Raw genomic sequence first — 12,547 nt, 5'->3', positions numbered from 1 at the left:
CATGTCACAAGGTTGGTAGGGTCAAGCGCATGGAACTCATACCAATAATGTTGTTAGTTGACTTAGAGCAATCGATCTTAGATGGTTTTGCGTCTTCTACTGAACTTTTATTCAGCCTTACTTGATCTTTTGGTTGTTCTTCATACTGACTACGGAACAAGACATTGATATAATAGTCGATCTAGTATGAGCTGCAATATTCTGTAATATACTTTCAAATACTAGTCATCCAAGCGGTGTTTTATGGGAGCCGAACACACAGAATTATCTAAGCATATTTTTGTGGCTCCTCTGTGGACATTTAACAGATTTTTCATCTTTCCAAAAGCAGCTTTAACTAGAGCTGGTACTTGGGTCAAAGACAGCAGATAAGCAAATATTAAACACTTGATTGAAAATCATTGCTGTAGCTAGCTACTACAACTATGTGGATGCCTCTACCACCAGCTCGATTCATGAAGTGGCAGATTCAGTAGCTCCCTGCTTATTAGGATTCATTGAAGCATTTGAAAACAATTTTGGGGATAGTTTTCAGCAGAAATTTAATGTAGATGTTTAATCAGAGAGCTCCATATTTTTAAATAAGGTGAACAGTGTGCTGTGAAAGAATGTGTTATTCATAGATTCATACTGTTTCAAAAGCTTAATAAAGAATTTGATTAATAGTCTAGGGACATGTCCCACATATTTATACTCTGGTATGCATACAAATAATGTATAACATTAGATACTTGTAATCTCCCCTTGTCTTTTATGCTTTTGAAGCACTTACAATACATAAAGTAGTTTAATCAGATTGCAAGGCAAAGCCAAGCACACCAAATTGTTATCATTCTGCAGAGCGGGTGGGTGGTCATACTTCACAATGGGTTCTGTGCAACCATTATTGTACTGATTTGGAACTATTTCAGCAAGGAATGCTTGCTTAAACAGCATCAGGGAGTCTGAATTAGTTAGTGTCCTGTGCTCAGAACTATCAGTGTACAATTTAATCTTGCTGAAGAAAAGTTAGGTGGCCAGTCTCTCAGCTTTATCTGTCACTTCCATGAATCACAAAAATGACTTCCCTCTCACAACTAAAACATTACAATCTTATTGACAAGCCAGTGCTTTGTGAAGTATCTAACTGAAAAACAAAACCACTCCACACACACATGCCTTCTGTGCTCACCAGAAACTGCGGTGCTTTTGAAATCAGGTTCTTTTGTAGAGATTCATTAATAGAAAATGCATACTCAGAATGCTACACAAAGCCTGGGAAACAGCTGGGGGAGGGGGTGGGTGGTTTATGCACAAGACTGGTGACTGATTTTATCCCCAGTGTGATGATCAGCTGAAATATTTGAAGAAAAATGGTTCTCTCAAACCCAGAGTTTGAGAGATGAAAGTTTTGAGAATGAGAATCTAAAGCCTTTTTCAGCAGTTCTCTGGTGACTCCCACTTATCTCTGACCCGTTTGTCTTTCCACATGTGCTTTCTTATTTTTCATTTTTTATTCTTTCCCCTTTGTTTTTAATCTCCTTTTCACCCCCAGTTTGTGTTTTCCACCTTATTCCTCTTAGTCCCCTATTCATTTGGCCCTCCAACCCACCTTTGCCTTTGGACCTTTGTACTCATTCATTCTTGGGGACAGAAATAAGACCGAGGTTGAGAGCTTGAGTGATGGAAGGATGGCAGTATCGTCAGCTGCAGTGGAGAATGGTAGCAATGGAAGGGGAAATCTTCATTCAGCTGGTATAAACTGCCATAGCTCCTCTGACTTCAAAGCTATGAAAATTTACATCAGCTGAAGATCTGAACCAGAAAGTTAAAAAAAAGCAAGGTTCTGTACTCAAGGTGGAGCTATCAGTGGGGGCCCATCCAGGATGTCATGTTGGACAGATAGTCGGATATTGGGGAGTGGGGGAGGAGAGAGGGAGATATCTACCTCTCCAAACGTGCTCTCAGGTGTCAGCATAGAGATGGTAGCTGAAGCTATGCGAACAGCTTAAATTGCTCAGAGACAAGGTATAAAAGTGGAAGAGGTTAATTCCACAGGTTTGTGGAACAGAGAGGAAGAGGGGAGATGTCTGAAGAAAAAAAAATAGTTGTCAGAGGTAGGAAAACAGATGAGTACAGAGCATCAAGGCGCCAGGCGTGATCTGAGGTGTTCATAATGGAGCACTCTAGCCTTAAAAAAATCAATGATCATAGAATCATAGAACTGGAAGGGACCAAGAGGTCATCTAGTCCAGTCCCCTGCACTCATGGCAGGACTAATTAGATCATTCCTGACAGGTGTTTGTCTAATCTGCTCTTAAAAATCTCCAATGATGGACATTCCACAACCTTCCTAGGCAATTTATTCTAGTGCTTAACCACCCCGACAGTTAGGAAGTTTATCCTAATGTCCAACCTAAACTTCCCTAGAAGCAATGTGCTTAAATTGCAGTTTGTCCTATCCTTAGGAGTTAAGGAGAACAATTTTTCTTCCTCCTTCTTATAACAACCTTTTACATACTTGAAAACAGTCATGTCCCCTCTTGGTCTTCTCTTTTCCAGACTAAACAAACCCAGTTTTTTCAATCTTCCCTCAGGGGTCATGTTTTCTAGACCTTTAATCATTTTTGTCATTTTTCTCTGGACTCTGTCCAATTTATCCACGTCCTTCCTGAAATGTGGTGTTCAGAACAGGACACAATTGAGGCCTAATCAGAGCAGAGCGGAATTACTACTTCTCATGTCTTACTTACAAGATGCCTAATACATTCCAAAATGAGACTTTTTTTTGGGCGCAACTGTTGACTCATTTAGCTTGTAGTCCCTAGGATCTCGAAATCCCTTTCCGTAGTACTCCTTCCTAGGCAGTACTCCCATTTTCTATGTGTGCAACTGACTGTTCCTTCCTAAATGGAGTTTTGAATTTTTCCTTATTGAATTTCATATTTACTTTATTATTTACTTTCAAATTTACTATTTACTTCAGACAATTTCTCTAGTTTGTCCAGATCATTTTGAATTATAATCCTATCCTCCAAAACACCTGTCGCCCCTCCCAGCTTGGTATTGTCTACAAACTTTATAAGCGTATTCTGTATGCCATTACCTAAATCATTGGTGAAGATATAGGACAAAACCCAACCCAAAACTAATCCCTGCAGGACCCCACTCATTATGCCCTTCCAGCATGACTCTGAACCACTGATAACTACTCTCTGGGAATAGTTGTCCAACCAGTTTTGCACCCACCTTATAGTAGCTCCATCTAGGTTGGATTTCCCTAGTTTGTTTATGAGTGGGTCATGTGAGACAGTATTAAAAGCCTTACTGAAGTCAAGATATACCACATCTACCACTTCCCCCTCATCCACAAGGCTTGTTAGCTTTCTTTGACAGGGTATCAGGTTGGTTTGACATGATTTGATTGATAAATCCATGCTGACTTATCTTATAGAGATTCTGGGTACAGAGGTTCAGCTGACTATTCTAATTCCCTGGGTTGTCCTTATTTCCCTTTTTATAGATGGGCACTATATTTGCCTCTTTTCCAGTCTTCTGGAATCTCTCCTGTCTTCCATGACTTCTCATCTAGTCTGATCTCCTCCATAGCACAGGCCAACAAGCCTCAGACAGTAATTTCTGCATCAAGCATACAATCTCAGTTTGAGCTGCAGAATATGTTTTAGAGAGACATCCAATCTTAACTTGAAGTCTTAGAGTAATTGAGAATCCACCACAACTTGCTGTTATGCACCAGGGTGTAGACCATCTGGCCTAGTAATTAGAGCAGGAATAAGACCTAGCAGGCATCCAGGTTGGGGAATAAAGAGTCAAGGGTCAGCACCAGAATCAACTGCAAGGTACCAGAGTCAGAGATCAAGCCAGACTCAGGACCTGGAATTGAAGCTGAGGTGAGATGCCAAATGCCAGATCCAAGGGTCAAGCCAGAGTCAGAAGCTGGGGTTGGAGCCAGGATTGGTGGTGGACAGGAGGAGAGGCAAGGATCAAGCACGGAGCAGGAGCCTGGTGGGAAGAGGAGTGAAGATAGGGGTAAGCCAGGAGAAGAGCAGGAATCAGGAACAGGGTTTGGTGCAGGAGGTAGGCACAAGCAAGGTCCAATGCAGTCACAACAGGAAACTACCTTGTTGCTCAGACAAACTTCCTGTTCCTCTTTCTGGCTTAACTAGTGGTTTTGGACCAATCAGTGGAGCTGAGTGATCCTCCAATCAGAGCTCCTATGGGTAGTGCTTTGGCTGGGACTGTAGTCCTAGTAGCTTCTCAGCCCACCTGGGTTCAGTAGATACTGGGTAGAGCCTGGGGACTGCCTGGGGACTCCCAGGCCTGTGTTCAAGATCTGGGACATCACACTCCCATAACACTGGAGAGTGTGGCACTTCCAGGAATGACACTGTGCAAGTTCACACCTGCTTGACTTTGCCTGCATGGGGGATGCCATTCTGAAGAGTATGCTGCTCTTCAAAATGGCATCGCCCGTCTGATTTTTGTCTCAGTACCAGGTTGGGAACAAACCAGTTAAAAAGCAGACCATCCAGAATACGAACTGCACAGGATATTCCAATAATGGTCTCACAATTATGCAGATGTGATACCAACTCCCTACTTTTACTGTATATTCCCCTATTTATACATCCAAGGGTCACATTCACCTCTAGCTACGGCATCACAATAGATACTCATCTTCAACTGATTATCTGCTATTACCACAATAGCCCTTTCAGGGTCACTGCATTCCAGGATCCAATTCCCACGCTCTCCCCAACCCCATTCTTCCTGAAATTGCTGAATGTAGAATGTGTTGAACACTGCAAAAAGGAAGAGAGGCCCAAGAGTTGGTCATAAAAAAAAAAAAACAAAAACAAACATCAATGGGAACTCTTGCCAGAGGAAGGGGCAGAAATCAGTCAGGATTTTGAGAAGCAAGGAACAGATTAGGTAAATAGATATCAATATGGAAGGAAAGGGACAATTAGTTCATACTGAAGTAGAGTCCCAAGGAGAAGAATGGATGGAAGAGAGAAGAAGCAGGGAGTGGATGCAATCAGAAGGAAAGAAGAGCCTAACACCACTGCTGTGGCCCACAAGTTGGATGGTATGGGAGAACCAGAGATGAGAGTACATCTGTAACAAAGATTTCAGTGAGTACAAAGAGTTGGAGAGATCATAAACTCTAACAAGTTTCAGAGGGAATGGGCACTCTGGAGTGGGCACTACAGAGTGAACTGGAGAAGAGAGGGAGACTGGGGATGATATTGGAAGACGTTGGCTGTGAGGAGGAAAAAGGTAAAGGAGCTAAGATATGGCTATGACAGGGATAGGAGAAAAGGGATGGAGATAAGAGCTTCTTATGGCAGGAGTCACCAGATGGCACTGTTACACATAGCCTTACAAGCTGTCTGTCTTAGCGTGCAAGCAAGTTTTAGACTTTGAAGATACGCTGTGGTGTTGGTTTTCTGTTGCAGTTTCTTTGGAAGCAGCAGTGAGGAAGTTTGCTCTCTGCCTAAATCCCATTACCTAGAATCAATTCTTGAGGCAGAGTTGCTGCTTAGGAACTGGGCATTATTGTTTGGGCTAAGATCCCTGAAAAAGGGATTGTCTGCATGCCCTTTGGGACCCTTCTGATCAAAGACTGGTTTATGCCTAACACCAAGGATTTCTTCTCCAACAGAACTCAACCTGTAAGGTCCCAACATCTGGTATTGCTCAGCAGAGAGAGGACAAGTTGATGAGGCCAGCTTGGGGACATAACATTGAGAATTAAGGAGACAAATATGAATGTTGAAGAAACGATAGATAAAAAAAATCAATGGATAGCAAAGGAAATTGCAAGTGAAGACATTCAATGAAGTACTACGGAGCAATGATATGCAACCAAAATAAAATGCTGGTGGCAGAGCCAGATTAAGGCCCTAAACCATGTCAAGTGGAAGAGGCCCCATACCATAATTTTTTTTTTTTATTTTCACAGAAAGGACATTGAATATATAAACATGAAAGCTTTATATGTGCATATATACACAAAGGCAAAGTTGTAAAAAATAGAATAATCTAACTAAAACACGTCTTGCAATATGCCTGTTTGCATTAAATAGTTTCAAACTAACATTTTCAATTATGATTTCTTGATTAGTAGATATGAAAACGTATCTACAGCAACACAAAAACAGTTACACAGACCAGCTTACTTAATGGAAGCAGTACAACCTGAAATACATCTGTTTGTACATGACATTAATTTTAACACTGAAATTTAACACATTTTCTTTTGTGATTTGTGGAGATCAAAGTCATTGACGATATTCTCAAATGATAAGCTTCGGAATTTGTCACTTTTGATGCACAGAATGCTTAGGGGAGATTGCCTATAAAATACTGCAAGAAAAGCTGACATCACTCTTCGTGTTCACTTCTCTATCCTCCGTCTCCCACAGGACCACTAATTAATCTCAAGTAAACACTTCGGACACAGAGTGACAAACTATATGCGTGAAAGAGAAATTATTTACCAGAAAAAAGACTGGTAATCTCTAGACAGGCATTGAGAAAGTGAGAAACTTGACTATATTCAAATATAATGAATATTATAGGTTTTAATAGCCTATAAATCATATATGCACATAATCTGAAATAACTTGCTCACCAAGTACTCAGAATATTTTGATATATATGTATATCTTCGTTCACTTCTCTCAAAACCCTCTATTTATCCTTTCCTCAGCACTCTGATATTTACCGTGAAGGTTCCTGAAACTGATGGAGGGAAGCCAACACAAATTTATCCTACAAGATCCACTCGACCCAAGTCCATAAAATGATCACCTGCAAACTCAATCATTTGAAGCCTGGATAGCGCATGAAGCAGAAAGCAGCATGCACACTAAAATGAAAAATTGTACATATGTACAGATCAAAAGAAAGAACACACTAACACTTAAGAAAAACAGGAGTGAAAGGCACTATACAACTGAGCGTGCTGGACAGTAAACAAAAGATAGTGGCCTTCCGGCTATTACTAGCCAAGGGGGAATGCTATATATGACATCACTCCTACGAGTCCCATATGAGTATGAGCTTGGCAGGATTGCTTCACGACACTGCCGTCTCCGACCTCACATTTTCCCCCGATTTTATCGGCAGTGAGATTTAATTTTCCCCCGATTTTATCGGCAGTGAGATTTATTTAAATAAATTATAAAGGCATGGTCAGAATTTTACTGGTAGCAGCTGGCCAACAAAACACTGTCTTAGCAGACTTACTCGTAAAAATACTAATTTTACAAGTACGCTTATCGTTTTTTCCTCAGCCCTGGCCTCCAGCCTGTCAATAATGAACAATTAAGAAAGGGTAAGGCTTTTTGTGTAGATCAGATGCCAGATGTGTAGATTTGTCATATCTGAACAAAAGTGTCTATATTTAGAGAGAATCTTCTTTATCAACTGATTTTGATAAAATTTGAAATGGAGTCAGTTTTTTCTTTTTTAGGGGCCCCTCGCATAGCATGGCCCTAAACTTCAGCTTAGTTAGTTTATGCCTTAATCCGGCCCTGGTGGATGGTATTAAAATGCAACTTCTCTCAGTAGCCGAGTTCTACTTCTATGTTTTTTCCTTTTAAAACCTTTACTATCACATTTTGTTTTTCAAGCCTACTTCTATGTAGACTTTTTTCTATTCTAGTATGTAGCCTAGTAGTAGTGTCATTCTGGAGAAAAGCTAGGAGTCTAAAAGGACTGTTTCTGAAGAACAGTAAAGGTACTTACTATTCCAAAAAGGGAGACGACTGAACAAGTCTACATGTCCTGCATTCATTCAAATTTGCCTCCTTCCTGTGGTTTGGTTTTCAGTCAAACAACAGAACAAGAGCCTGAACTTTCTCCCTAAGCTTGGCTGTTCCTAGAGGGTCCCTGGAGAATCTTCTCTGTTTCTTCTTCTAGTTGTCTCTGACCAGAGACACTCCAGCCACCTGTTATATCCCAGTAATTAGGTGAACTGTGTTAGCTCCAACATGAGCCTGTAATAATCACTCTGGAGGAAATCCTGGTTCCATTGGAATTGGGGTCAGGATTTCACACTCTATCTCTATGCAAGGTTCTGGTCCCTGAACTCACGTTGGCTCACCCAACGAGTTCAGGATGCCTGTGCAGGATTCTAGACACTGTCCTGCTCTTACAACATCTTTAAGCCCAGAAGAATTCTTTAAGCCCAGAATTAAAAATCTGTAGGAAAAAAGCTAAGGATTAATTGGTGGCAGCGAAAACTCATTGTATTCTCTGAGAGAAGCCATCAGCTACACAGTATTGCATAGCCAGCTGCTTTGATGGCATTACAGGTGGTGGTCCTGGAGCATGCCACACCATGGTATACCACTGCAGTCATCCCACTTCAGCTCCCAGCTCGATTCACCAATCAGCTGCCAAAGAGACTGTCCCTCAGTTGTATAACAGATGGTTTGGTGATTTCCCTTGTACCACTGAAACAGATACTCAGAATTAATGTCCCACCCAATGTGTTACGTAAAGAGCTTGAACACTCTCCATCTTGGGAGTAATTTATTAAGGTTTTACAAAACAAAACATGGAGTGCCTTTGGCCCTTCTAGGTTCAAACCATTCATTCCTCAGTGCTTCCATTTTACCCTGGTTTCAGGCTCCAGCTGTTTCTTAGCTCAACCGTTCCCCACCTTCCCCCCTGAACAGGGGAGCTCTGCCAGTCCCACACTGGCCCTGTGCCTCTCTGGGAAGGCCCTACCCAGGTCTCTTCCTATTCCTAATCCATGGACTCAAACTCCTTCTGCTCTTGGTTCAGGGTTTCCCTGGCCCTCCTTCTTGAGGTTGGTCTTGTATCTCAGCAAGCTTCCCCAGCCTGCCATCGTCGTAGATCAGCCACAAAAGAGCCTCCTTCCACATCACGCCCAACTTGAGATTCCCCCTGACTGAGCTAAGAATGCTCCTTTATAATCTTCAGCTAGTAGTCACATTACTCAGGCACCTAGTCCTCATTCCCAGCTTGGTCTGTGATCCTTCTCAGACCTACTTGTTCTTGGAAAGAGCCATGCCTTGGAATAGGGTTCGATTGCACCAGAACCCACTACCCTTAAAGGGGACAGACCATGCTGTTACTAAACTAAGTTAAACTACCACCACCACCACCTTAAAAGTGACTAGTGTGGTCACTATTAAGAGGCTCACCCCTCTTTTGCCAACATGGTGGTAAGTTTTTCCCTATGAATACCTTTTCATGGACCATTTAGCATGTTTCTACGACATGAAGTTACCACTTATCCTGCTAGGATAGAAGCAGTACGTAAATGCATTAGAGTTGGAAGATCCTTTATGAAAGTATTTGTTTTTAATATTGTAATGGAACTGATTATGCAATAAGTCTTTTTACAGAAGCTTTTAGTTCTCTGTTTTTACTTTCTCAGCTTGGATTCCATCCCTTCATTTTTTGCTCCTCTGTTTGGCTTAGCTGTTGCCAGTTATGCAACTGTTCTCGTTAGTATGTAAATTTAAAGGTCAAGATCACATAATGTCAAACTGAGGATTATGTCTTGTGAAGAGGCAATAAAAACAATCCAATGTATACCAAACGGGTTAATTCATGTGATGTGGCTTACTAGTTTCTCCTCTGTATCCACAATCATGAGGCTTACTGTACTTCTCATTGTCATGAGTCAAGAGAAGTGTTTGTGCCATACTCAGAAGTAATGCTTCTAACTGCTACTAATTCCCATAAGAGGAATGTTTTTACATTACTTGAAACTGGTGCAACACAGCATGCAAAAGTCACAAGGAATGTGGCACCAAGAAGGAACATAATTTGTGTCACAATGGTTGCTTGGGAGTTGGAGAGTCGACAAGCACGGTCATGCTGTTTTAATCCTCAAAAAAAAAAAAAAAAACCCACACATGAATGGTGTACTGGGTCACTTCCAAACGAGAGAGGACAGCAGTACTAGAAAGGGGATTGCATACATATACCTATTGTATAGACCATCACAAACCTCAACACCTTCCACTCCAGTGCAAGGTGCATTTCTTTCACCTGCCTTCTCTCACATAGACACAGAGCAACATGGAAATTAAAAATCATAGAAACAGAATACCGGCCACATTACAAAAATAAAGTTCCAAACCCTACCAAAACAAGACAGTCTACTGCATATGCTTCTCCCCCAGGTGAAGAATGAGAGAACAGCATGTGACACATGTACTGTCCATTGCTTAATGCATTACTGGAAGGCACTCAGATACTACCATGATAAGCACAGTATAAAAAGCCAGAGAGACCAGACTTAAGTCCCAAGACCTTCAACTTTCAGAATCTGTAAGTTTTTTCTTAAGAAAAATCAAAATCATTCTAGAATTTTGTTTAGAAGTAGATCAATGAAATAAAGTTCTTGGCTGGGGGATTGTTTCAAGTAGTTTTTTAAAATCCTCTAGATAGCCTGTTCAATTGCAGAAATTAAAACTCTGCCAGCAATTATACATTAGTGTGCATTGGTTTCTTTCATAGAAATTTCATCTGCATAACAGACCCACTTCTGAAGTCATTTATAATCAGATTTGCCCAAATAACACCTGCTCTGTTTTCCCAAGAGGGCCAGTCCCAGCTCCCACAAGTGGAATCTAAGATTTTCACAAAGAAATCTGCTTCTGCAATTTGTTTGTACTCACTGGCATCTCTGGCCCCAATTCAGCAAAACAGTTCAGCATGTTAACATATTCTCAAGCCCCTTTGAGATCACTGGAATATAAACATGTGCTTTGCTGAATTAGGACTTAAGTGACTGAGGCCCAGATTTTCAAAGGGACTTAGGCCTTGTGATACTCAGCATCACAATGCTGAACTTTTAGGCATTTAGAGAAGTCACTAGAAATCCACAAAGCCTGAATTAGGTAGTGTCACAAGGCGCTGTACTCACAGCTGCATGGTGCCTCCTTCTGGAGATGAGCTCCATCTGATTCAACGCCTCCTTTCTTCTCTTCCATTGTTGCAGCTCTCTTCCTGCTCATGGAGTTGCAGTATAGACACTTCGTAACTCAGCCCAGGTCACGGTGTAGCTTCCCCTTCCAGGGGAGTCTTCCCTCTTCTCCTCCTGCAGTCCTCATGCCCACTGCTCTGACTGTGTCACTCCCACAGTGACTCAGGCAGTCTTCCCATTCACTGCCCCTACCAATACTATTCTGCAGTGGATGGTAAGGAAATCCAGGCCTGCCCTTACTCTGGGTTCCAGTCCAGGGACCTATAGCAAGTACTTAAGACCTGGATTTCATCCACCCTACTGCTCTCTTCATGAACTACTTCCTACCTTGTTTCTTTAAGCTTTATCCATAGCATTCCTAGTTAGACCACTCTCTCAGACCTCCTAGCTAAACTCTTTCTTAAGGGTTCTTATCACTCCCCCCCCTTTCTTCTCCTTTACCTCAGGAAGAGAGAAGCTACAAGCTTCCTATGCTGGTACTGACCTCCTTACTTCATAGAAGCCCTGCCTGTTCCCCCACAGATGAACTTCCTTCTAATTAGCAGCCTCCCCCCCAGCCTAAATCTCCCCCATTTGCAGCTTAATTGGCTGATTGGGCCCACCTGGCCTAATGCAGTTCTCTTAGGGCCAGAGTGGGGAGCATACTGTACCAGACAGGAGGAGAAGGTGCTCTGCAACTGTGGGGCCTACTTACATTCCTCCCTTATTTCACATTTCTGGGGGGTGTCCGCTGGCTCCCTAGACACCAACGCAGTGGGCGTTGTCCAGGGTTTTCTATTCAGTGTCCCCCTCTCAAGCCCTGATTTTGTACCTCTGACCCTCACTCCTTTCCCTGTTAATCATTTGTTGTCCCCTGAGATCAGTTGAAATCTGAATTTAGTGGCTCTTCCCCTGAGGCTTCTGGAGGGGGCCATCTGATATGGGCGCAAGCCCGCCCCTTCCCAAAATTCAATAGGTGCACCCCAAGCACCTAGGCCACCTATACAATGAATGGGAAGAGTTAGGCACCTAACAACACAATCCACAAAAGCCAGCAAGCTAAGCCTAAACTACCCAATGGGGGATGCCAATGGGAGAGTGTGCTCTGAGCCCCACCCCTCTCACAGAGTTCAAAGCCTAAGTATGGGCTGTAGGAAGGCATCTATTTCTGCTTGCAATCCACAAATGAGAAATCCTCTCCTGGAATAAGGTGGCTTTGGTGTTTAAGTCATTTCTTGTGTGAATGAATTAAGCACCTGCCTCAGTCCACACAAAATGGCCAGGGGGAGGAGCTGCCCACCTTATAACATTAGCCCCCATGGTTAGACCATTCACAGGGGATTTGGTAGACTCAAGTTCAATTCCCTCCTCCGCCAGACCCGGGTGGGGGAGAAAAGATCTGCACAGGTGTCTCCCACTTTTCAGGAGTGCTCTAACCACTGGACTATGGAATAGTCCAATGGAGGGCTCCTTCAGTCTCTCCTGTTGAAGCTATTCCATGGTGTATAACTAATCAGAGAGTCACTGGAGCAAAGGGACTGGACCATGGATCTCCCACCTCCCCTGAGGGAGCCTCAACTACCACACTGT

This window comes from Lepidochelys olivacea, assembly GCF_965140295.1.
Source record: "Lepidochelys olivacea isolate rLepOli2 genome assembly, chromosome: 3".
Taxonomy (NCBI): domain Eukaryota; kingdom Metazoa; phylum Chordata; order Testudines; family Cheloniidae; genus Lepidochelys; species Lepidochelys olivacea.
Note: the sequence above shows the minus strand (reverse complement) of the source record.